Raw genomic sequence first — 27,706 nt, forward strand, 5'->3', positions numbered from 1 at the left:
AAACTGTCCATCAATACGGGGCACCCCAAGCCTGCGAGCTGATTCCCCTACTCTATTCCACCTACACCCATGATGGTGTAACCAGGTTTGGCTCCAACACAAACTACAAACTCACCAACAATAACACCGTTGTTGCCCAAATAACCGGAAACAATGAGACAGAACACAGGATGGAAATGGAGAACTTGGTTGGGTGGTGCCAGGACAACAATCTTGCCCTCATGTCAGTAAGATCATTCAGCTTATTATGGACAACAGGAAGGGGATACAGATGAACAATGCATCTGTCTGCATTGGGACGGAGGTGGAGAAAGTTAGCAACTTCAAGGTCCTGGGATTCCACATCTCGGAGGGCCTCATTGAAGCCACCATGAAGAAGGCACGCTGATGCCTCTACTTTTGAACATCAGAAGATCTAGCATGTCACTGGATACTCCATCAAATCTCTCCAGGTGCACTGTGGAAAGTATGCTGACTAGTTGCCTCATGGCCTGGTTTGGGAATTTGACCACTCAGGAATGTAGAAGGTAGCAAACCCAGCCACGTCCATCACAGGTTCCAACCTCCCATCCACTGCACACATCTACATGAGGTGCTGCCTCAAGAAGACAGCCAACGTCATAAAGGACCCCCATTATCCTGGTCACATCCTCGTCTCACTCCTCCCTTCAGGCAGAAGGTGCAGAACCTCCAGGTTCCAGAACATTTCTTTCCAACACCCATCAGGCTTCTGAACCTCCCTGTACTCTCCTTACCCCAGATCCAAGACCTGTCTGCGTCACTGTAATATCACACATTTTTATACCAATTGCAACTATGAACAATTATCTTTTAGATGTACTATTTTTGTTCGGTGTGGTCATTCTACTTACTGTTTGGTACGTAGTGTGTTTCCTTCCTGCTTGGCTGCAGAAATAAAGACTTTCAGTACAGTGGTTCTTTCACTACCACGGTCACCACCTGAGTTCAGAGCTCTGTGAGCACAAATGATTGATACCCAGATAGAAATTGAAACCCATTGTGGGACTGGTTCAGGTAACCATTCTGAAGTTAAGAACCAACTGATTGCTATCGGTGACAATGGACCAAGAAATTTACGAGGCATTAACTCTGCAGGAGGCTTCAGCCACTGAACCAGAGTTGCTATGCCTGAGTCCAGCTTCCTGGCTTCTCACTCCAAGGCTGCTAAATGCTCCACCTACACCCCGGGTTCGATTAAAATGATGCCACAGGACCATGAAGGAGAAGATGGGCTTCATTAATAAGGGATTGAATTCAAGAGTTGAGGTCATGTTGCAACTCCACAAATCTTTAGTAGGACCACACTAAGAGGATTGTGTTCAGTTTTGGTCATATCATTACGGGAAGGATGTGGATGCTCTGGAGAGGGTGCAGAGGAGATTCATCAGAATGTTGCATGGATTGGAAAACAAGTCTTATGAGGCAAGGTTAGCAGAGCTGGGACTTTTCTCTTTGGAGCGTAGAAGGATAAGAGGAGACTCGATAGAGGTCTACAAGATTATGAGAGGCAGAGACTGGGTTGTCAATCAGCACCTGTTTCCCAGGGCAGGATCAGCAAACACCAGAGGACATGTGTACAAAGTGAAGGGAGGGAAGTTTAGGGGAGACAACAGGGGTAAGTTTTTACATGGAGAATTATGGGTGCCGGGAAGTCACGTGATGGAGTAGTGGCCGGACGGTGAACTCCAGCCCTCTCCAGAAAAGTTGAAAGAAATAAAGGAAAACACAAAGGCACAAAAATAAAAATTAAAGTAAAGTGAATATAAAGGTGGAAAGAAGATGGCGACGAAAAAAGAAAAGTCAAAACCAATGGTAAGAAGAGAGGAAGAGAAGACAACGGAAGAAGAAGGAGAAGGCCTTACCTGTTCGAAGAGGCCCGCGGTGGAGAGAGAAGCCCGCTCCCTCAGGTTGGTAGAAAGTGGACTACAAAAATGGCTCGCTGAGCCGAGTAAAAGTGCGCAACCACGCATGTGCAAGGAGTCGCGCATGCGTGATGCGCATGCAAAAAAACACACCAACGGGAGGGGCGACCAGCTGGGGAGTCGATCTCCAGAGCCGGCAATGACAGCTACAAAACAGCAGCAGCAAGAGGAGAACATAGAAGACAACGAAAATAAAAAAGAAGAGAAGAAAAAGAAAACAAAGAAACAACAGATAGCCAACCCAGAGGAAGAAGAAGAGGAAGAGGAAGAGTACAGTGAAATAGAAGAAGAAGGGAAAGGCAAGACAATGGATATATTTTCTCTTATTAAAGAATACATGGATTCATTTAAAGAATGGCAAGCACAAGAATTTAGTGATTTAAGAAGAAGAATAAACAGTACAGAAGAGAAAGTGAATTAAATAGATATGACCATATCAGAAATAGGAAAGAGAATGGACAAGGTGGAAGAACGAGAAGCAGCAGTAGAAATGGAGGTAGAGGACTTAAAAAAGAAATTAGAAGAATCTAATAAAAAAGTTAAAGAGACATAAGAGCTGTTAGCTCAGAAAATAGATATAATGGAAAATTATAACAGAAGAAATAATATAAAGATAGTGGGCCTTAAGGAAGATGAAGAAGGCAAGAATATGAGAGAGTTTATAAAAGATTGGATCCCCAGGATCTTAGGATGTCCAGAACTACAGCAAGAAATGGAAATAGAAAGGGCACATAGAGCATTAGCCTTTAAACCACAACCACAACAAAAGCCAAGATCCATTTTAGTAAAATTCCTAAGATATACTACAAGAGAAAAGGTACTGGAGAAAACAATGGAGAAAGTAAGAGAGGACAACAAGCCACTGGAGTACAAAGGGCAAAAATTTTTTATTTATCCAGATATAAGTTTTGAATTCCTGAAGAAGAGAAAGGAGTTCAATACAGCAAAGGCGATTTTATGGAAGAAAGGGTATAAATTTATACTAAAGCATCCAGCGGTATTGAAAATATTTATTCCAGGACAGCAAAACAGACTATTCTCGGATCCAGAGGAAGCACGAAAATTTGCAGAACAATTACAAAATAGACTGAGAGATGAAGACGTGTAACGAGAGTACAAAAGACTGCGAACTAAAAAGACGTGTGTATAGGACTATATACATATATAATACATATATTACATAAGTGTATGTGCATTTAAAAGAAAATATATAGTGTATAGAGAAGAATTAATGAGGGAAAAAAAGGGGAAGAGAGGAGTAAAGAGGGAATTTAGAGAGTGACCTTTGTTGTATATAAAAATTGAAATCTTTTCTGGGGGGGGCTGGGTAGGGAGAAATTACGGTCACTGCAAAATCAGTTGACGCTTGCGAGTGAATTCGCAAATCCAAATAGAGAGGGGAGATGTGGTTGCCCGACAAGGGATAATGGGCAACTCAGGAAGGGGAGGGGACAATGGGGTTAAAGAAATATTAGGTAGGAGAATAAGGGGAATGTTTGATGTGTTAAAAATGTTGTCTTATAAACTGTTCAAAGAAAGAAAGCAGAAATGGATGAGAAGGAAAGGTGATGATGAGGAAACGGAAGGGAAAGATAAACAAAGTATAAAATGGCTACATTAAACTATATGACTTTAAATATTAATGGAATACATAACCAAATCAAAAGGAAGAAACTGCTAAATTTACTGAAAAAAGAAAAAATTGATATTGCATTTGTGCAAGAAACACACTTAACTGAAGTGGAGCACAAGAAATTAAAGAGAGATTGGATAGGACATGTAACGGCAGCGTCATATAACTCAAAAGCTAGAGGAGTGGCTATATTAATCAGTAAAAATGTACCAATTAAAATAGAAGAGGAAATAATAGATCCAGCAGGAAGATATGTAATGATAAAATGTCAGATATATTCGGAGTTTTGGAATTTTCTTAATATATATTCGCCTAATGAAGAAGATCAAAAATTTATGCAGGATATTTTTCTGAAGATAGCAGATACGCAAGGGAATATATTAATAGGAGGGGATTTCAATGTCAATTTGGATTCAAACATAGATAAAACTGGGAAAAAAATTAACAGAAAGAATAAAGTAACCAAATTTATAATTAAATCGATGCAAGAAATGCAACTTTTGGATATATGGAGGAAACAACACCCAAAGGAAAAGGAATATTCATATTATTCAGATAGACATAAAATATATTCAAGAATATATTTATTCCTGTTATCAGCTTGTATACAAGATAGAGTTAGGAAAACAGAATATAAAGCTAGAATATTATCGGACCATTCACCCTTGATATTGACAATAGAGTTAGAGGACATCCCTCCAAAAATGTATAGATGGAGATTAAACCCCATGCTACTTAAAAGACAGAATTTTAGAGAATTCATAGAAAGACAAATTAAAATGTATTTTTAAATAAATACGGAATCAGTGAAGGATAAGTTTATATTATGGGACGCAATGAAAGCGTTCATCAGAGGGAAAATAATAAGTTACGTAACTAAGATGAAGAAGGATTACAATCAGGAAACAGAACAGTTGGAAAAGGAAATAGCAGATATAGAGAAAGAATTAGCAAGGAAGGAAGACACTACTAAAAGAAGGGAATTGGTAGATAAAAAAATAAAATATGAAACATTTCAAACATATAAAGTGGAGAAAAATATAATGAAGACAAATCAGAAATATTACGAACAAGGAGAAAAAACGCACAAAATTCTAGCGTGGCAGCTTAAGACAGAACAAACTAAAAGAATGGTATTGGCATCAAGGAAAAAAGACAAACAGATCACATATAATCCAACGGAAATTAATGAAAATTTCAGAGAATTCTATGAACAATTATACCAAAATGAAAAAGAAGGGAAAGAAGGCAAAATAGATGAATTCTTAACTAAAATTGAACTACCGAAATTACAAACAGAGGAACAAAATAAATTAATAGAACCATTTGAAATAGTAGAAATACAAGAGACAATAAAAAATCTGCCGAATAATAAAACACCAGGAGAAGATGGTCTCCAAATAGAATTCTATAAAACATTTAAAGATTTAATTCCTCCCCTCCTGGAAGTAATCAACCAGATTGATAAAACACAAAGCTTACCAGATTCGTGCAAAACAGCAATAATTACAGTAATACTAAAGACAGGGAAAGATCCACTCGCACCAGCATCATATCGACCAATATCTCTACTTAACACAGATTACAAGATAATAGCTAAACTATTAGCAAACAGATTAGCTGATTATGTACCAAAAATAGTAAGTCTAGACCAAACTGGATTCATAAAAAAAAGATGAACAACAGATAATATTTGTAAGTTTATTAACTTAATTCATGCAGTAGAAGGAAATAAAACTCCAACAGTAGCGGTTGCTTTAGACGCAGAGAAGGCCTTCGACAGAGTAGAATGGAATTATTTATTCAAGGTACTACAAAAATTTAGTTTACCAGAGAAATATATTAATTGAATTAAAGCATTATATAAGGGGCCATTGGCAAGAGTGACAATAAATGGATATGTATCAAAACATTTTAACTTAAGCAGATCAACAAGGCAGGGATGCCCACTATCGCCCTTATTGTTCGCGTTAGCCATAGAACCACTTGCAGAACTGATAAGAACAGAAAATAAAATAAAAGGGATAAAAATAAAAGGCAAGGAATACAAAATCAGTTTATTTGCAGATGATGTTATAGTATACCTAACGGAACCAGAAACATCAATAAAAGAATTTCATAAGAAATTGAAGGAGTATGGAGAAGTGTCGGGATACAAGATTAATGCAAATAAAAGTGAAGCAATGCCAATGAATAATGCGGATTTCTCAAAATTCAAGAAAGAATCACCGTTTAGATGGCAAATGCAGGCAATACGATACCTAGGTATACAAATAAATAAAAACCTCAGCCATCTATATAAACTTAATTATTATCCACTAATGAAAAAAATACAGGAAGATTTAGAGCATTGGAAAGACTTACCATTAACACTAATAGGAAGGATAAACTGTATTAAAATGAACATTTTCCCAAGGATACTATACCTATTTCAGGCACTGCCAATACACTTGACAGAAAAATTCTTTAAGGAGTTAAAGAAAATAATAAGGAAATTTTTATGGAAAGGGGGGAAACCGAGGATAGCACTAGATAAATTAACAGAATGGTATAGACAAGGAGGCTTACAACTGCCAAATTTTAAAAATTATTATAGAGCCGCACAATTAAGATATCTATCAGATTTTTACCAAACAAAAGAAAAGCCAGATTGGACTAGATTAGAGCTAGACAAAATAGGGGAGAAGATACCTGAACATATATTATATAAAAAGGATGAAAAATTGGTAAAACAAAGGAATTCTCCAGTATTGCACCATTTGCTTAATATTTGGAAGAAGATTCATGTAGAAAGAAATAAAACAAACTACCAATATCAAAACTAATACTGACGCAAAATAAGATAATCCCTTTTACGGTAGATAACCTGTCTTTTAGAGAATGGGAGAAAAAAGGGATTAAAAGAATAGAAAATTGTTTTTCGAGGAATAAATTATTATCCTTTGAACAAATGAAGGATAAATATAATAACTCAAGATACAGTGCTGGCATATTACCAATTGAAATCCTATTTAAAGGATAAATTGGGAAGTAGTCTGAAGTTACCAGAAGGAAGCAATTTTGAATATCTGATTACAGACACAATGATAATTAAAAAATTTATAACAAACATGTATATCAAATTACAAGAAAAGGAGAATGAGGAAATAAATGATAAAACTAAACAAAAGTGGGAACAAGATCTAAACATAAAGATAAAAAAGGAAACATGGGAGAAGTTATGTTTAGGAACTATGAGAAATACAATAAATACGAGATTACGTATGATACAATATAATTGGATACATAGGTTATATATCACTCCTCAAAAGTTAAATAAATGGGATCCAACAGTATCTGACAGATGTTTTCATTGTAAAAAAGAAATAGGAACAACAATTCATGCAATCTGGACTTGTGAAAAGGTTAAAAAATTTTGGGAAGATCTAAACCAGATATTAAATAAAATTACAGAAAGCAATATACCAAAAAACCCAGAGATCTTCCTCCTAAGTAACATAAAAAATAAAGAATTTGGACTTGATTTGGAGGGTGTACAAAAAAGATTTGTTAAGATAGCTCTAGCCATAGCAAAAAAATATATTATGTCAAACTGGAAATTAGAAGATAATTTGAAAATACAGCAATGGTATATAGAAATGAATAAATGTATTCCATTAGAAAAAATAACATATAGTTTAAGAAATAATATAACATTATTTGAACAAATATGGGAGCCGTACATGGAATATAATAGAGAAAACCTACCGGGGACATCTATCACCTAAAATGACAAAAGGAAAAGAGAATGGAAAGAATTGACTCAGTGGAAGTTTTTGTTCGTTAATGTTGAGTGACAACATTGTTTGATGGGTTTGATGTATCTTGGACTCAGAGCTTTGAATGGATGGAGGGGGAGGTGGGGGGGGGTGGAGGGGAGGAGGGAGGGGGGGAGAAAACGACACTGTATATATTTGAAAGGAGAAATGTGTATATCTTGAATAATGTGATCTATAGTGTGAAAAAAAAATTTAAAAAAAAGAGAATTATGGGTGATGGTGGAGGCTGAAACAATGGGGGAATTTGCGGGGGTGTGTGCGTACATGTGCGTCTGCACATGTGTGTGCCAGTGTGTGCGTGTGTGTGTATATATAACTCCATCACTCAGTTAACAATTTGGCACCAGTAGGTGCTTGAAGAGCTCCTAAGATTTTATAGTTTGTGGATTGATAACCATCGTTTTAACCATATAACATATAAGCTATAACCATATAACAATTACAGCACGGAAACAGGCCAATTTGGCCCTTCTAGTTCACACTGATCCAAGTACCCTCCTCTAATCCCACCTACCAGCACCCTGCCCATATCCCTCCATCCCCCTCCCATCCATATACTCATCCAACTCTTTCTTAAATGACAAAATTGACCCTGCCTCCACCACCTTTCCCAGAAGCCCATTCCATCCCATTCTACTCTGAGTAAAGAAATTCCCCCTCATGTTACTCCTAAACCTTTGCCCGTCAACTCTCAACCCATGACCTCTTGTATCCATCTCTCCTACTCTCAATGGGAAAAGCCTTTCCACATCAACTCTATCTATCCCTCTCATTATTTTAAACACCTCTATCAAATCCCCTCTCAGCCTCTACGTTCCAAGGAAGAAAGACCTAATTTGCTCAATCTCTCCTTGTATTCCAGATACTGAAACCCAGATAACATTTTTGTAAATCTTCTCTGCACTCTCTCTATCTTGTTAATATCCTTCACAAAGTGAATCTGGTATAATCTCCTCACTGTGCGTGGGACATTAGAAAGAGAAAGGGTGGAAGTGTCACCATTGATAGCAAAAGCTCCTGGGATCTGGACAAGATGCTTGCACTCTGCAGGCTAACTGTAAAAGCAGCCTTTATCCTCAAGGACACCCACCACCCAGCCCATGCCCTCTTCTCCCGGCTCCCATCAGGAAGGAGGTCCAGGAGCCTGAAGACGAGCACCTAGCAGCACAAGGACAGCTTCTTCCCCTCCGCCATCAGATTCCTGAATGATCAATGAACCACAGACTCTCCCTCACTTTCTCCTTTTTTTACACTATTTATTTTTGAAACAACGAATTTCATGACATGTTCATGAAAGTATATTCTGATTCAGATACAGGCTTGGGTGTGAGGAATGGCAGCTGTGAAGCTGAATGGCCTGTGAGATTGTTACAGATGGTGAGTGCTGGGAAATTAGTCCCTTTAATGTGTGGAGTGAGATCAATAGAAATAAATGTAATTTGTTTATCAGGTTATTGTCCTGGACAACACCAGCATCAATGATGGCTCATTTAATGCCACAATGCCCCTTTCCCCCCACTTATTCATTAAAGTGGTGCCACTTGTCTTCGCTTCAAAGGTTTGCTCTTCCTTTTTAAAATATTTTTATTGATATAATTATGAAGTGAGCTACGAGATCAGAAAGAAGTTACAATAATGATCAGAAGAACCAGTTCCAAAGCTCCACCCTCAATTCAGTAAAAAAATAAATTTTAAAACCCTTTCCCCTCAAAAGGTTGGAAGATTAACATTCATAAATCCAGGAGACACAATCTTACAGAGGGACAGCAGAACGCCCAGGTTCCAGTTTATCACTAAACCTTAAGATTGTGGTCGTAGTCCAAGAACGAGCCTCATATCATTTCAAATTTAATATTTCAGTTATTAACTGCATATCTAATTCTTTCCAAATTTAAACAAGACATAATATCCCTTTGGCATTGTGCATGAGTAGGTGAAATATTATCTTTCCAGTTCATCAAAATTGCACATCTGGCCCATCAATGAAGTAAAACATAAAATCACCGATAATATTTGAAAAACTTCCTTCCAAAATTTTTCTAATCTCGGCCAGTTCCAGAACATGTGAATTAAGGAAGCACTTACCACATCAGTGTTTTATGTCCAAATAAAAATGAGACAATTTTAGTTTAGACCAGTGTTTCCCAAATTGGGTTCCGTGGAAGAAATTTGACAGAGAGAAATAATGATCCGCGTGGTGAAGCTGGTGACTGTGGCCCAGAGTTGGCACCGTGCAGTTGCTGGGGTGATGTACACGTTGGTTTCTTGGAGCTGATGGAGGCGGCATGAAGATTTGTAGTGAGTGTGAGGAGGGGGGCTCTGAAATACTGGTGTCCAGCCTGCCACCTGCAGTAAGTGAACAACGGAAGGGGTGTGCAGCCGGCAGTTCCTGATGCAGCTGGGGCAGTGGGGACCGAGAGACAACGGGGTTAGTCAGGCCTGTAGCAGGGAATGAGGGGTGGCAGGGGTTGACTGGGCTGCAGCGGGGAGGGAGGGGCAGTGAGGTGGCCCAGGCCACAGCGGGGAGGGAGGGGCAGTGAGGTGGCCCAGGCCACAGCAGGGAGTAAGAGGTACTGGAGGTGCCCAGGCCACAGTGGGGAGCAAGAGACACCGGGGGAAGCCAGGCCTGTGGCAGAGAGTGAGGGCCGCTGGGGGCAGCCCAGGCCGCAATGGGGAGCGAGGAGTGGTGGGGGTAGCCTTGGCCTGTGGCAGGACAAGATAGGGCGGGTTAGCCTAGGGCCCAGGTGGAAGTTAATCCACTACTGGTAAGTTTATTTACTTTTTTTATAATGCTTGTGTACATATCAGGTCTTTAAACTGTAATTGACAATTGGGGTTCCACGATTTCCAAATGTTCCCCTAAAGGGGGTTCTGTTAGCTAAAAGGTTTAGGAAGCCCTATTCTAGGGGACCAATTTTGTCCCTTGCTATCCTTTTACTCTTAATATACCTGTAGAAACCCTTCAGCCTCTTGCCTTCTTTTTTGCCACCCTGATTTCCTCCTTGAGTATTTTCTTGCATATTCGCTATTCCTCAAGTGCCTCATTAGCTCCTTGATGCTGTTCTCCTCCCTCTACTTCGCAACCAGATCACCAAACTCCCTTGAAAACCAGGGTTCCCTCTGCCTTTAATCCTAATAGGAACTTGCAAACTCTGCACTCTCAAAATGTCGCCTTTGAAGGCCTTCCACTTGCCAGACACGCCCTTGCCAGAAAATAACTTATCCCAATCCATTCTTCCTAGATCCTTTCTCTTTTCCACAAAATTTGCCTTCCTCCAATTTAAATTATTTCCACATAACTTAGTATAATTATTTTCCATTCCCGACAATATTTATGTTTACTTCCTTTCTCTTTGTGGGTGAAGACCAGATGATTAATTTTTATGAATAAATTCTCAGGATAGGCTCTCAGTCTTTTTCTTCTTTTTTGCATTTTTAAAGATTTGGTGGGGTTTTATATAATTTTTTCTTTTCTTTGAAGATTTCAGTTTGAGGAGATGAGAACATTTTTGTTATTGTGCTATAATGCAACATGTTATTTGATGTCATCCAGTGATATCTTTTCCTTTTTGATTATGTTCTCCTATAATAAAATTAATAAAAAGATTGAAAAAGTGCCACATCCTCTCTCATTGGTAGCTTGACATATTGCTTTGTGTACAGCATTGTCTGCTGCAATTTAAAGTGGTTCATGGAGCACATATGTCTAAACCAGGGCTGCCCAAATGTTTTAGTTCGCAGATCCCTTTTGTGGGCACTTGGAAATCACAGAACCCCAATCGCCAAGCATCGTAAGATTAACTTACACCCAGGTCCTAGGCTGGGCTTTAGTAAGGCCTCCCCCGACCTTGCCTCACCACAGGCCTAGCTACCCCTGCGGCCCCTCGCTCCCCACCGCAGCCACATCAGACACTGCCAGCTGCGTAAACCTCCCATTGTTCACTTACCTCAGGTGACAGGCTGGACACCAGTATTTCAGAGCCCCCTCTTCACACACACCACAAATATTCATGCCACCTCTACCAGCTCCAAGAAACCACCGTGCACGTCACCCCAGTAACTGCGCGGTGCCGACTCTGGCCCACAGACACAGGCTTCACCACACAGATCATTATTATTCCCTGTCAAATTTCTTCCACGGAAACCAGTTTGGGAAACGATAGTTTAACTTAGTCTGTTAGAAAGTTCAAAGTCCAAGTGCAGAGGGATGAGCTGGTACCAAGCTGGCAAAATTTGCCGATTAGTTTGGAGGGAAACACAGTATTAAAGTCAAGGAACAGCACCCTGACATAAGAGCTAGAGCTGTCCGAGTGGGTCAAGGCAGAGTGAAGTGCCGTGGAAATGGCATCCTCAGTGGACCTATTGGTGTGATAGACAAATTGATGGGCATCCAGGGTGATGGACAAACAGGATTACAAATGTGATAGCACCAGTCTCTCAAAGCACTTTGCAATGACGGGGGTGAGGGCAACTGGACGGGGGTCATTCAGACTTGTGGAAATGGGCCACTTCAGCACTGCTTGAAGCTCATGGGAACAACTGCCTTGGCCACAGACAGATTGAAAATGTCTGTGCAACTGCTCTGCACAGACTCTAAGTACATGGCCAGGTATACCATCTGGACCAGTTGGCTTCTGTACACTCACCCTACTCAGGGTGGCCCAAACATCAGAGATGGAAAGTGGGAGAGGCAGTTCATCAGGTGGAGGATCCACTTTGAAGGTGACCTCCTTGTTCTCTCAACCAAAGTGACTGTAGAAATAATTAAGGTTCTCAGGGAAGGAGGTGCAGCTGGAAGGGGTACAGTACTAGGTGGGTTATAGTCTGTAATGATCTGTTCATCATGCCACATGTGGCGGGGGCCGAGGAGCTGAAATGCTCTTCGATCTTTAGTTTGCATGTATGTTTAGCCTGAGAGATTCCCCTCCTTAGGTTGGGCCTGGCTCTCAGTCTCCAGATCTGAAAGCTAATCCCTGTCTTTGAGCAGATGGTAAAGCTCACTGTTCATCCATGGTTTATGTTTAGCAAAGATTTTTATTTGTTTCTGTGATACCTCTCCATCCACACACTTGTTGGAGTACTCAAGGACTGAGTTGGTATATAAATCGCTAACAATCTGAGAGTCTGTGGTAACAAACACGCTCCAATCTATACATTGAAATTGTTGCTGAAGAACAAAATCAGCTCCCTTAAACCAGATCTTCATAATTCTCATTGAGGTTTTACACGTTTAATGACTGGGCTGTACTTGGGAAACAGAAACAATGAACTGTTCCGGGTGGGGAAGGGTAGTAGTTTTGTCAACATCAGCCATGTTTGTATAAACCTGATGGAAAATGATATTTCCCCGAGTGGTGCATGATAAATTTTGGTAAAATCTTGAAGCACGGTACATAGATTACAGTGATTTAAAGTCCCCAGTGACAAGAAGGGCTCTGACTGGATGAAATGTCTGAAGCTTGCTGATAGCATCCCTGAGGTCTCTCATGGATACTTTAGCAGTAATGTCCAGCAATGTTACATGTAGACTCTCATGGATGATAAAAAGGTCTACACTTTAATAATCAGTTATTCCAGACCCACAGAGCAATGGTCGAGTTAGTGCACCATGATCCATTCACATAGATGCCTAAGTCACCCCCTCTACTTTTACCCATCATTACTGCTGTTCTGTCAGCCCTGTAGACCGTGCACCCTTCCTGTTCCACCACATCGTTTGGGACACTGCTGTTTAGCTACATCTCTGTTAAAAACTTAACGTTGCAACCCATGAGGCTTCTTTGTGTGAGGGTCCATATCCTTAGTTTATTCAGCTTGTTCGTCAAAGGCTGAACATTGGTGAGGAAGATGCTGGGTAACATTGGCTGGAGTGGATTTAGTCTTAGCCTTTTTTTTAAATTTATTTTTCACACTGTGAACCATATTAATCAAAATACACACAAACATTTCCCTCTTGAGGGGAGTCACGTGATGGAGTAGTGGCCGGACGGTGAACTCCAGCCCTCTCCAGAAAAGTCGGAAGAAACAAAGGAAAACACAAAGGCACAGAAATAAAAGTTAAAGAAAAGTGAGTATAAAGGTGGAAAGAAGATGGCGACAAAAAAAGAAAAATCGAAATCAACGGTAAGAAGAGAGGAAGAGAAGACAATGGAGGAAGAAGGAGAAGGCCTTACCTGTTCATGCGGTGCGCATGAAAAAAAACACACCGACGGGAGGGGGGACCAGCTGGGGAGTCAATCTCCACAGCCGGCAACGACAGCTGCAGAACACCTGCAGCAAGAAGAGACCACAGAAGACAATAGAAACAAGAAAGAAGAGAAGGAAAGGGCACCAAAGAAACAACAGATGGTCAACCCAGAGGAAGAAGAAGAGGAAGAGGAAGAGTACAGTGAAATAGAAGAAGAAAAGAAAGGCAAGATAAAGGATATACTTGCTCTTATTAAACGATACATGGAGTCATTTAAAGAATGGCAAACGCAGGAATTTAATGATTTAAGAAGAAGAATAAACAACACAGAAGAGAAAATGAATAAAATAGATATGACCTTAACAGAAATGGGAAAGAAAATGGACAAGATGGAAGAGCGGGAAGCAGCAGAAATGGAGGTAGAAGATTTAAAAAAGAAATTGGAGAAATCTAATAAAAAAACTAAAGAGACACAAGAACTACTAGCTCAAAAAATAGATACAATGGAAAATTATAACAGAAGAAATAACATAAAGATAGTGGGCCTTAAGGAAGATGAAGAAGGCAAGAATATGAGAGAGTTTATAAAAGAGTGGATCCCTAGGATCTATGGAAATAGAAAGGGCACATAGAGCATTGGCCTTTAAACCACAACCACAACAAAAACCAAGATCTATTTTAGTAAAATTCCTAAGATATACTACAAGAGAAAAGGTACTGGAGAAGACAATAGAAAAAGTAAGAGAGGGTAACAAGCCACTGGAGTACAAAGGGCAAAAAATCTTCATTTATCCAGATATAAGTTTTGAACTCCTAAAGAAGAGAAAGGAGTTCAATACAGCAAAGGCGATTTTATGGAAGAAAGGGTATAAATTTATACTAAAGCATCCAGCGGTATTGAAAATATTTATTCCAGGACAACAAAACAGACTATTCTCGGATCCAGAAGAAGCACGAAAATTTGCAGAACAATTACAAAATAGACTGAGGGATGAAGACGTGTAATGAGAGTAAAAATAACCACGATTTATATATATGTGGGTAAAGAGGTATAAGTGTGTAGATGTATAATGTGCATAAGTGAATGTATCCGTATTTAGAGGAAAATATAGATCGTATAGACAAGAATTAATAAGGGAAGGAAATGGAATAGAGGGAATAAGGAGGGAACTAAAAGAGTGACCTTTGTTACATATGAAAAGTGAAATCTTTTCTGGGGGGGGCTGGGTGGGGAGGAGTTGCGGTCACTGCAAAATCAGCTGATGCTTGCGAGTGAATTCGCAAACCCAAATGGAGAGGGAAGATGTGGTTGTCCGACAAGGGATAAAGGACAACTCAGGAGGGGAAGGGGAGATTGGGGCTAAAGAAGTTTTAAATAGGAGAATAAGGAAAATGTTTGATGTTTTAGGAATGTTGTCTTATAAAGGGTTTAAAATAAGAAAACAGAAATGGAAAAGGAGGAAAGGTAATGATGGAAAAACGGAAAGGGAAGATAAACAAAGTATAAAATGGCTACGTTGAACTATATGACTTTAAATATTAATGGAATACATAACCAAATTAAAAGGAAGAAACTGCTAAATTTACTGAAAAAAGAAAAAATTGATATAGCATTTGTGCAAGAAACACACTTAACTGAATTGGAGCACAAGAAATTAAAGAGAGATTGGGTAGGACATGTAACAGCAGCATCGTATAATTCAAAAGCAAGAGGAGTGGCTATATTAATTAGTAAAAATGTGCCATTTAAAATAGAAGAGGAAATAATAGATCCAGCAGGGAGATATGTAATGATAAAATGTCAGATATATTTGGAGTTTTGGAATCACCTAATGAAGAAGATCAAAAGTTTATGCAAGATATCTTTTTGAAGGTAGCAAATACGCAAGGGAACATATTAATAGGAGGGGATTTCAACCTGAATTTGGATTCAAATATGGATAAAACTGGGAAAAAAATTAACAGAAAGAACAAAGTAACCAAATTTATAATTAAATCAATGGAAGAAATGCAACTTTTGGATATATGGAGGAAACAACACCCAAAAGAAAAGGAATATTCATATTACTCGGCTAGATATGAAACATACTCAAGAATAGACCTATTTTTGTTATCAGCTAGTATGCAAGATAGAGTAAGAAAAACAGAATATAAAGCTAGAATACTATCGGACCATTCACCCTTAATATTGACAGTAAAGCTAGAGGACATCCCTCCAAGAATGTATAGATGGAGATTAAACCCCATGTTACTTAAAAGGCAGGATTTTAGAGAATTTATTGAAAAACAAATAAAAATATATTTTGAAATAAATACGGAATCAGTGGAAGATAAGTTTATACTATGGGATGCAATGAAAGCATTCATTAGAGGGCAAATAATAAGTTATGTAACCAAGATGAAGAAGGACTATAATCAGGAAACAGAGCAGTTGGAAAGGGAAATAGTAAATATAGAAAAAAAATTAGCAATGAAGGAAGATACAACTAAAAGAAGAGAATTGGCAGATAAAAAAATAAAATATGAAACACTACAAACATATAAGGTGGAGAAGAATATAATGAAGACAAAACAGAAATATTATGAACTGGGTGAAAAAACGCACAAAATCCTAGCATGGCAGCTTAAGACAGAACAAGCTAAGAAAATGGTATTGGCATCAAGGAAAAAAGACAAACAAATTACATATAATCCAAAAGAAATTAAGGAAAACTTTGGAGAATTCTATGAACAATTATACCGAACTGAAAACGAAGGGAAAGAAGGGAAAATAGATGAATTTCTGACTAAAATTGAACTACCAAAACTACAAATAGAGGAACAAAATAAATTAACAGAGCCATTTGGAATAGTAGAAATACAAGAGATAATAAAAAAATTACCAAATAATAAGACACCAGGAGAGGATGGATTCCCAATAGAATTCTACAAAACATTTAAAGACTTATTAATTCCGCCCCTCCTGGATGTAATCAACCAGATTGATGAAACTCAAAGCTTACCAGATTCAAGTAAAACAGCAATAATTACAGTAATACTAAAGCAAGGGAAAGATCCACTCTCACCAGCGTCATATAGACCAATATCTTTACTAAACACAGATTATAAGATAATAGCTAAACTATTAGCAAACAGATTAGCAGAGCATGTACCGAAAATGGTAAATTTAGACCAAACTGGATTTATCAAAAAAAGACGCACAACAGACAATATTTGTAAATTTATTAACTTAATTCATGCAGTAGAAGGAAATAAAGCACCTACAGTAGCAGTTGCTTTAGACGCAGGGAAGGCCTTTGACAGAGTAGAATGGAATTATTTGTTCAAAGTATTGCAAAAATTCAGTTTACCGGAGAAGTATATTAATTGGATTAAAGCATTATATAAGGGACCGTTAGCGAAAGTGACAGTAAATGGACATGTATCAAAGCAATTTAACTTAAGCAGGTCAATGCCGCAGGGATGCCCACTATCACCTTTATTGTTTGCGTTAGCTATAGAACCACTAGCAGAATTGATAAGAATAGATAATAATATAAAAGGAATAAAAATAAAAGACAAGGAATATAAAATCAGTCTATTTGCGGATGATGTTATAGTGTACTTAACAGAACCAGAACTATCAATAAAAGAATTATATAAGAAATTGAAGGAATATGGAGAAGTGTCGGGTTACAAGATAAACGTAAATAAAAGTGAAGCAATGCCTATGAATAATGCAGATTTCTCAAAATTTAAGAAGGAATCTCCATTTAGATGGCAAATGCAGGCAATAAGATACCTAGGTGTACAAATAAACAAAAATCTCGGCCAACAATATAAACTCAATTATTATCCACTAATGAAAAAATTACAGGACGATTTAGAGCATTGGAAAGATTTACCACTAACACTAATAGGAAGGATAAACTGTATTAAAATGAACATTTTTCCAAGGATATTATACTTATTTCAGGCATTGCCAATACAACTGACAGAAAAATTCTTCAAGGAGTTAAAGAAAAGAATAAGGAAATTTTTATGGAGAGGGGGGAAACCGAGGATAGCACTAGATAAATTAACAGAATGGTATAAACAAGGAGGCTTACAACTGCCAAACTTTAAAAATTATCATAGAGCCGCACAATTAAGATACCTATCAGATTTTTATCAAACAAGGGAAAAACCAGACTGGACGAGACTAGAATTAGATAAAATAGGGGAAAAGATACCTGAACACATATTATATAAATGGGATGAAAAATTGGTACAACATAGAACTTCTCCAGTATTACATCATCTCCTCAATATTTGGAAGAAGATTCATGTAGAAAGAAATAAAACAAATTATCAATTACCAAAACTAATACTGACGCAAAACAAGTTACTCCCTTTTACAATAGATAACCTTTCCTTTAGAGAATGGGAAAAAAAATGGATTAAAAGAATAGAAAATTGTTTTTCAGGAAATAGATTCTTATCCTTTGAACAAATGAAAGATAAGTACAATTTAACTCAAGATACAGCGCTGGCATATTACCAATTGAGATCCTACTTGAAGGATAAATTAGGAAGCAGTTTGAGTTTGCCAGAGGCAAGTAACCTTGAATATGTGATTACAGATACAATGATAATCAAAAGATTTATAACAAATATGTATATTAAACTGCAAGAAAAGGAGAATGAGGAAACAAATGGTAAAACTAAACAAAAATGGGAACAAGATTTAAATATAAAGATAAAATAGGAAACATGGGAGAAATTAAGTTCTGGAACGATGAGAAATACAATAAATACGAGGCTACATATGATACAATATAACTGGATACACAGACTATACATTACACCTCAAAAGTTAAATAAATGGGACCCAACAGTATCTGATAGATGTTTTCGATGTAAAAAAGAAATGGGAACAACAATTCATGCAATCTGGACATGTGAGAAAGTAGAAAAATTTTGGGAAGATCTCAATCAGATATTAAATAAAATAACAGAAAACAATATACCAAAGAATCCAGAGATCTTTCTCCTAAGTAACATAAAAAACAAAGAATTTGGAATTGATTTGGAGGATGCACAAAAAGATTTGTTAAGATAGCTCTAGCTGTAGCAAAAAAATATATTATGTCAACCTGGAAATTGGAAGATAATTTGAAAATACAACAATGGTATATAGAAATGAATAAATATATTCCATTAGAAAAAATAACATATAGTTTAAGAAATAATATTGAAATATTCGAACAAATATGGGAGCCTTACATTAAATACAATAGCGAAAACCTACCGGGGACAATCAATACCTAAGTTGATGGAAGGAGAAGGAAAGAAAAGAATGGACTCAGTAGAATTTCTGGTGTATTTTTGTTGAGTGACAACATTGTCTGACTGGTTTAATGTATCCTAGATTGTATACCTTAAATGGATGAGGGGGGGGGTGGGGGGGTGGGTTGGAAGGAGGGAGGGGGGGGGGAGAAAATGTCACTGTATATGTGTGAAAAGGAAAAAGTGTGTATCATGGCTAATGTGATTTATGGTGTGAAAAATAAAAAATTTGAAAAAAACATTTCCCTCTTGAATATACACAGTGTCATTTTCTCCCCTTTCTCCCCTCCCTTTTCTCCCTCCTTCCCACCCCCCTCCAAACCCATTAAACATTCAACATATACAATAGAGTAAAACCATTAAACAATGTCATCACACAATGAAAATAAACAAGAAAATTGTGTCATCTACTTTTACACACTGGGTCAGTTCATTTCGTCTTCTCATTCTATCATTTTAGGGGGTGGAGGTCTGCAGTAGGCCCTCTCTGTTGTGTTCCATGTACGGTTCCCAAATTTGTTCAAACAATGTGACTTTATTTTTTAAATTATGTGTTATTTTTTTCCAATGGAATACATTTATTCATTTCTATGTACCATTGCTGTACTCTCAGGCTCTCTTCTGATTTCCAGGTTGACATTATACATTTTTTTTGCTACAGCTAAACCTATCATAATAAACCTTTTTTGTGCTTCATCCAAATCGAGGCCAAGTTCTTTACTTCTTATATTACTTAGAAGGAAGATCTCTGGATTTTTTGGAATGTTGCTTTTTGTGATTTTATTTAATACCTGATTTAGATCTTCCCAAAACGTTTTCACTTTCTCACATGCCCAAATTTCATGTACTGTTGTTCCCATTTCCTTCTTACAGCGAAAACATCTGTCTGATAATGTTGGATCCCATTTATTTAACTTTTGTGGTGTGATATATAGCCTGTGTAACCAATTATATTGTATCATGCATAACTTCGTGTTTATTATATTTTTTATAGTTCCAGAGCGAAAGAATAGAAAATTGTTTTTCGGGAATATTATCTTTTGAACAAATGAGGTACAAATATGGAATAACTCACGGTATAATGTTTGCATACCACCAACTGAAAACCTACTTGAAGGACAAATTGGGAAGCAGGCTGAGGTTACCAGAAGGAAGCAGCTTTGAATATGTGATTACAGACACAATGATAATTAAAAAATTTATAACAAACATGTACATCAAACTGCAAGAGAAAGAGAAGATGAAATAAGCTGTAAACCCAAACAAAAATGGGAAAAAAATCTAAACATAAAGATAAAAAATGAAACATGGGAAAAGCTATGCTCCGGAAATATGAGAAATACAATAAACACGAGGTTACGCATGATACAATATAATTGGTTACACAGGCTATATATCATGCCCCAAAAGTTAAATAAATGGGACCCAACAGTATCAGACAGATGTTTTTGTTGTAAGAAGGAAACGGGAACAACAGTACATGCAGTTTGGGCATGTGAGAAAGTGGAAAAGTTTTGGGAAGATCTAAATCAGGTATTAAATTAAATCACAAAAAGCAACAGACCAAAAAATCCAGAGATCTTTCTTCTAAGTAATACAAGAAGTAAAGAACTTGGCCTCGATTTGGATGAAGCACAAAAAAGATTTATTATGATAGCCTTAGCTGTAGCAAAAAAATGTATAATGTCAACCTGGAAATCAGAAGATAGCCTGAGAATACAGCAATGGTACATAGAAATGAATAAATGTATTCCATTGGAAAAAATAACATATAATTTAAGAAATAACATCACAGTATTCGAACAAATATGAGAACCGTACATGGAATATAACAGAGAAGTTCTACCACGGACCTTCACCCCCTAATATGACAGAAGGAGAAGAAGACGAAATGAACTGACCCAGTGTGTAAAAGTAGATGACACAAATTTCTTGTTTATTTTCATTGTGTGATGACATTGTTTAATGGGTTTAATGTATCGTATCTGTTGAATGTTTAGGAGGGAAGGGAGGGAGGAAAAAGGGGAGAAAATGGCACTGTGTATATTCAAGAGGGAAATGTTTGTGTGTATTTTGATTAATATGGTTCATAGTGTGAAAAATAAAAAAATTAAAAAAAAACAAACCATGAACTCCACCTTCATTTGACCTTCTAAAGAGCATCACCACACATTTATCCAGATTGAGCTGCGACTGCCATCTCTCAGCCCAACTCTGCGCTTACATCCTGCTGTAACCTACAAGAACCTTCTACACTATTCACATCACCTCAATGTTAACAGAGTAATTTCTCTAGAGCCTCATATTCTGTACTTCAGTTTGAATTTCCATAACTTGTACATCTCTATGGCTTGACTTGCCTGGATTGCCAGAAAACAATTCACTGGTCTATAACTCCCAGGATTCTCCCCATTACCCTTCTTGAACAAGGGAATTACATTTGCCATCCTCCAGCATCATTCCTGTGGCTAGAAGCAAGCAAAGATCACTGCCAATGCCCAGCAATCTCTTCCCTCACTTCCCATTGTAACCTGGGGGATGTGTGATCTGGCCCCAGGGGCATCTATCCTGATGTATTTCAGAAGCTCCAACACTGTGCCTTTCCACAGCTAGTGCGGGGAGGTCACTGGGCTCGCTGTTCATGGATAGAATGTTGCTGAACATTTCCATCATCTTTGGATCTCATTCACATCTCCAGCGTGAGCAGAGCATTGCTCTTGTAATCGAAAACTATGTTGTGTAAAAGGATGTGAATGGTCATCTGAAGAGCTTCATCGTCAGACAGATTCAAAGCAGCTTGAGAGAGAATATTCTAAAAGAAATATTAATGGAATCTGCTTATGCAGAAGACTTACCAAGAGCTAAGATGTCTCTATGGAAACGCTTGCAATGTATCAGGGATCTGTGTATATCTCATTAGTTCCAGTCAACTCCAGACCAATTGGTACAAAGAAGATTTCTGTGTCAGATTAGACAAAAGCAATTATGATGATCCAGACTGAGAGCAGGACAACTAACCCCATTCCCCAGAATAACTGACAACCTCAAAACACATGGGGTTCCTCAAACCCAGGGAGGGAGGAGGGAGAAAGAATGGGAGGGAGAGATGGAGGGGGGATGGTAGGGAGGGTGCAGCTGGGAGAGTCATGCAGAGAGGATGGGAGGGAGGGTGGTAGGAAAGGGGAAAGGATGGAAAGAGGAATGGATAGAAAGAGGGACGGAGAAATGTTCAAAATGAAAGATAGACAGAAAGGAATGAAGAAAAGATGAATAATTTGTGGTTGTAGTGAGTGGTTTGCGTTTGGAGTTACCCATTAGTCTCCTAACCAGATGACTCCATCAACACCTCCCAGACCAACTAGTACCATAACTGATACACCAGGGGGATGGAACACTCTCACCCACTGCTACACCAGGGGATGGAACAGCCTCACCTACTGCTACACCAGGGGATCGAACACTTTTGCCCACTGCTACACCAGGGGATGGAACACTCTCACCCACTGCTACACCAGAGGATGGAACACTCTCACCCACTGCTACACCAAGGAATGGAACACCTTCACCCACTGCTACACCAGGGGATCGAACACTTTTGCCCACTGCTACACCAGGGGATGGAACACTCTCACCCACTGCTACACCAGGGGATGGAACACTCTCACCCACTGCTATACCAAGGGATGGAACACCTTCACCCACTGCTACACCAGGGGATCGAACACTTTCACCCACTGCTACACCAGGGGATGGAACACTCTCACCCATTGCTACATCAGGGGATGGAACACTCTCACCCACTGCTACACCAGGGGATTGAACACTCTCGCCCACTGCTACATCAGGAGATTGAAGACTCTCACCAAGTTTGGTTCCAACACAATCCACTAATTTGCTTACAACTCTACGAATAATTGAACTGCTGAGTCAGAATACAGGACGGAAATCGTGGTGCCAGAATAACAGTCATTCTCAATGTCACCATGACCAAGGAGCTTATTGTGGACTTTAGGAAGGAGAGTTCAAGGGCCACCTGCCTGCCTGCATGGGTTGATAGAGGTCGGAAGGATTCCTGGGAGTTGACATGTCACTCAACCTCTCCTGATGTGATGAAGACACATCATCACCTCTATTTTCTACGGAGATTTGGCAAGACCTTGAATTATCAAACCTCTACAGGTGCACTGTGGAAAGAGTTAGGCTCGGGGTTATGGGGGGGAGGAACATTCAGGCTTGGGGTCATGGGGGGAACATTCAGCCTTGAGGTCATGGGGGGAACATTCAGCCTTGGGGTCATGGGGGGGAACATTCAGGCTTGGGGCCATGAGGCAGGAACATTCAGGCTTGGAGTTATGGGGGGAACATTCAAACTTGGGGTCATGGGGGGAAGCATTCAGGATCAGGGTCATGGGGGGAACATTGAGGCTCGGAGTTATGGCGGGAACATTTAGGCTCGGGGTTATGGGGGGAACATTCAAGCTTGGGGTCATGGAGGGGAAACATTCAGGCTCAGGGTCATGCGGGTGAAACATTCGCGGGCCATACATCCCCAAATGAGTTATTGTGCCCCCCACCCACTCACAACATTAGTGTTACTGGGGGGTGTCACCAAAATGAATCCCGTGGTTTCGTTTCCATATTCTATAAGCATGCATGTTTGCATGAATTGCTGGAGGGAGGGGGATGTGTGATGGTGTGGCGGACGGAGACTGTCCATGGCAGGCACCAGTGAGTTCTCGAACAACAGTTTGTGCCCCCAACACCCACCCCCAGGTGATACCCCTTAGACCCCCTGAATAGATCTCCTTCTGACACTGAATCTGTAAAGAATACTGATTGGTTTCATCATAGCCTGGTTCAGGAATTAGAACCATAGAACACTACAGCACAGAAACAGGCCCCTTCAGCCCTTCTAGTCTATGCCGAACCATTTTATTTTGCCCAGTCCCACTGATCTGCACCCAGTCCCTAGCCCTACAGACCACTCCCATCCATGAACCTGTCCAAATTCTTCTTAAATGTTAAATTGAGCCCACATTCACCATTTCAGCTGGCAACTCGTTCCCAGCATTCTCTGCTTGAAGAAGTTCCCCCTCACGTTCTCCCTAAACCTCTCCCCTTTCACTCTTAACCCATGGTCTCTGGTTGGTATCTCACCCACCCTCAATGGAAAAAGCCAACCTAGATTTACTCTGTCTATTCCCCTCATCATTTTAAGTACCTCAATCAGACCTGAGGGATTTTTCTCTTTCTGAATATTGGGCACAGACTGCAATGGTCTGGGTTATTTTTTTCCCATGTATACTGTTTACGAGGCTATGAGATTTGTCTGTTTGTTATAGTTACTGAGTTCATTGGCTTCAGATGTGATATTGTTTAATAGTCATTGATAAATTTGGAGTTAAAATTTAACCCTTTTGAATTGTATCTTCTGTTGATGCTTGGTTTGAGGCAAAACAATTACAATAGATCGAGGCTTTCAGTTCAAGTTGGCATTGTTCAGATTTCACGGATCTTCTGGGCACTACCCTTACTTGCACTACAGCTTACCATCTGCAGGCCATCAGCCTCGTTGATCATTTCCGGCAACAAATTAAACCAGCATTGACAGCAGGTGGTAATGCATCTACGTGGAGCAAATGTTTACCCATGGTTCTCCTTGGCGTGCGTACAGCTGTTAAGGCAGGTCATGGATGTTCAGGGGCAGAGCTAGTAGATGGCACTACGTTAACCTTGTCATGTGAGTTTGTGATCCAGCCAGTTTCGTGGATCGTCTTCGGGAAAATATGAGATTACTCCATCTCCTCCTCGGCGACAGCCTCACCTTCAGTGCATGTGTCAAATCATTTACAATGATGCACTCGTGTTCTTCCAGCACGAACTTCACCCCATTTACGATGGTCCTTTTCAGATCTTACAACCCCACCCAAAGACTTTTGTGATCGACAGGAATGGAAAAGCTGACATCGTTTCCATTGACAGGTTGAAGCCAACGTATAGCAATGGTCCATGTTCTATGTCAGAGCACTGGTCACAGCCTTGCACTATCGTACGAGGTAGGACCGAACTGCCAGCCCTCCAGACCATTACATAGCGGGACAGTTCCAATCAGTCGCCTCCTTGCATGGCTCGGAGGCTGAGGAAGGTGGGGATGGGGCTGTCACAGTCAGGTACTTACCTACGTCTGGAGGAGAATGAGAGTGAGAGTGTCAGCATCACCTGTGCTGTAGTGAGCCAATGAGAATGTCAAACAAGTTTAGCTGTGTGGTGTTTGCAATGCAATGTTGTGTCAAGTGAAGAAAGACCACTCCATGGAGGCTGAAAGAAACGAGTGAGGGACCCTTTATTTGTCTGTAAGCTGTGGGAAATCAGTGCCGTTACAATCTCAGGAAATCTTAGAATTCAGACAGTGCCAGCTGGGGGAGGAGTCCACACCAACAAAAGGGGTCCATTTGGATACGATAAGGGGAGAGGAGAGAATTGATCATGTCTATGTGAAAGGAGAGACAGAGCTGGGGAAAAGTGGGCGGGAGGGGTTTAAGATCTTTGTCATCAACCTTTTTCTCTCTTCTTTTTCCTTTTCTATTTTACTATTCACTATATGTTCAAATTGGAAGACAAGTCCATCTATCTATATGTGAGACCAACTCAACTGTATATTAGACAATTTATATGGACATTATATATGGTTGTATGATAAAACTCAATAAAAAAATCATTTCAAAAGAAGAGATTAAAGCCGTCTGGTTGGAGGGGCCCAGACAGAAGAGGAGGTGCTGTTCCTCCAATTTATGGGTGGTCTCAGTCTGGCTGCACGAGTCCACAGGCAGACATGTTGGTGAGGGAACGGGACAGAGAATTGGAATGGGCAGCCACTGGGAGATCCCTGCTACTGTGGTGGACAGAGCCAAGGTGCTCAGTGAAGTGATCGCCCAGTCTGGGTCCAACTTCTCCGATGCAAGGGACTGACCAGTCCTGAGCTTGGACTGAGGCATTGGAACACAATACATTGGGAGGGGTAAAATAAAACTCAGCAGATCAAACAGGGGACTTTATATAGCAGAGAGAAAGATACATCACCATTGTTTTGTGTCTGAGCCCCTCATCAAGGTAGGAGTAGTGTGTATTCATCGATCAATTGAGTTGATCGGAATAGATTGAAAGAAATAGATTAATCCATCTGTTTGGATAGTGTGTGCCTTGATCAATTTTCACTGGATGGAGGCCATGAATTATTCTTTAGTGAATGGAACTCACTGATTGGTTAGTGCTGATAGGCCTGCAGCTGATCTTTGCTGAATGGAGATCATCAAATGGTTTTATTGATTTGAGCCAATTGATCATTGCTCAACCTACAGATTCCAGTAAATTGCTCACAGTTTTCAGATCCCAGTCTCTGGGTTTTGACAAGTTCCTGAAAGGGAATCCAGAACAGAATTCCAACCGCCTCTCCGCTGGTGGGTCCCACTTAGATGGTACAGGTTCAGTGACCTGTTGGAACACAGCCACACTTCACAATGTGTCAGGAGATGCAAGAAACCCTGCTTATGCAGTGAGCAAGAGGCAGTGGATGAACCAGTTTCCCAGGGCCTGTGGTCAGCAGTTCTCATCTTTCCCAGGTGTGAGTGAAGGGGTATGTGCAACCACAAAATTGTCTTTCAGCAGGGGAGGCTTGTTACTCCGGACCCACTGTGAGCTGGTAACTGTTTGAGAAACAGCCCAGCCAGCTGAATAGGTTCAGCACATCTGCAGTGAGAGTGGAATATGTTAGATATGACACACGGGGTGAATTGGCCCAGTGACACAGGCAATATAGCCAGTCCCAGCCCTGTCAAACACAAACTCCCTTCACAGATATCAGGGGACAGGGAATGAAGAACGAGGGGATGGGGATGTGAGGTGTGGGGTTGGGGTCTAGGATCTAAGCTGGGAGATGTGGCCCTCAGACCAGTCAAACCACCATTTGACAGACTCCATCTCACCCTGACACACACCGTGTCACCCTGGTACACTCCGTGTCTCTGACTTTATCTGTGTCACCCTGACACACTCCATGTCAGACCCTCCATCACGTCCTTGGGTACATCCTGCCCCAGTGAATCAGACCCGCTGTGGAGGGAGGTGGACAGTGATATGGGTGGGTGGAGAAACTCTGGGCATCCTCACCACTGCCCACGGGACTCCTCCTGATCACCAATTAGCCAACCGATCAGTGCCATTCCATGTGGGACAACTCATGGACACATGTCCTGAGGGAGGTGTGGGGGTGGGTGGAATCAGTGTCCATCATGGGGTAGCTCATTACTGAGCCTGCCCTTTAAGACTGGGGGTGGCAGCCAGTGAATGACCGAGACCTGGGGTAAGCTCAGTCACCTCACCAGGGTCCCTGTGGGAAACAATCCTGTCCAAGGTGGCATTGGTGGGTGACCAGGACCTGACCACTCCAAGTTTACCACCTGCTGTGTGGAAGGGGCAGCTGTGGTAAACCCTAGGCATCAGGAGGCAATGACAGAATCTGTGGCAATGACAGGTTGGGCACTAACTTTGTCAATTATCAAACCATGTGCCAATGTTTGTGGGAGCATACCAGCTCCACAGACCTGGCAGGGGTGGTGAGGGATTCAGGGGCATCGAGACACTAGCACCAGAATGGTTGTATCAACCAAGCAGCATTGGATGGGATTAGAGTGGAGAGATGTGGACAATAGCCATGAGATGATCCTGGAGAGGGGGAGTGAGCAGGGATCATCAGAAGTTAATGCAGGTCAGGCCGATGGGAGGCAGGTTCGAACCTCCAGAAAATCCCTGTCAGATGAAC

The 27,706-nt window shown here is 40.1% G+C and overlaps 1 protein-coding gene across 1 annotated transcript in view; it reads right to left on the reverse strand.

The window, feature by feature from the left end:
* LOC138743097 (uncharacterized) overlaps positions 1-27,706 on the reverse strand; it is a 54,774-nt gene that overhangs the window by 15,585 nt on the left and 11,483 nt on the right. Inside the window, exon 3 of the mRNA XM_069897935.1 lies at positions 21,744-21,847. The gene's annotated coding sequence lies outside the window, so the exon portion shown is untranslated. The remainder of the gene's footprint in view (positions 1-21,743; positions 21,848-27,706) is intronic.

The sequence above is a fragment of the Narcine bancroftii genome, chromosome 9, assembly GCF_036971445.1.
Source record: "Narcine bancroftii isolate sNarBan1 chromosome 9, sNarBan1.hap1, whole genome shotgun sequence".
NCBI lineage: Eukaryota > Metazoa > Chordata > Chondrichthyes > Torpediniformes > Narcinidae > Narcine > Narcine bancroftii.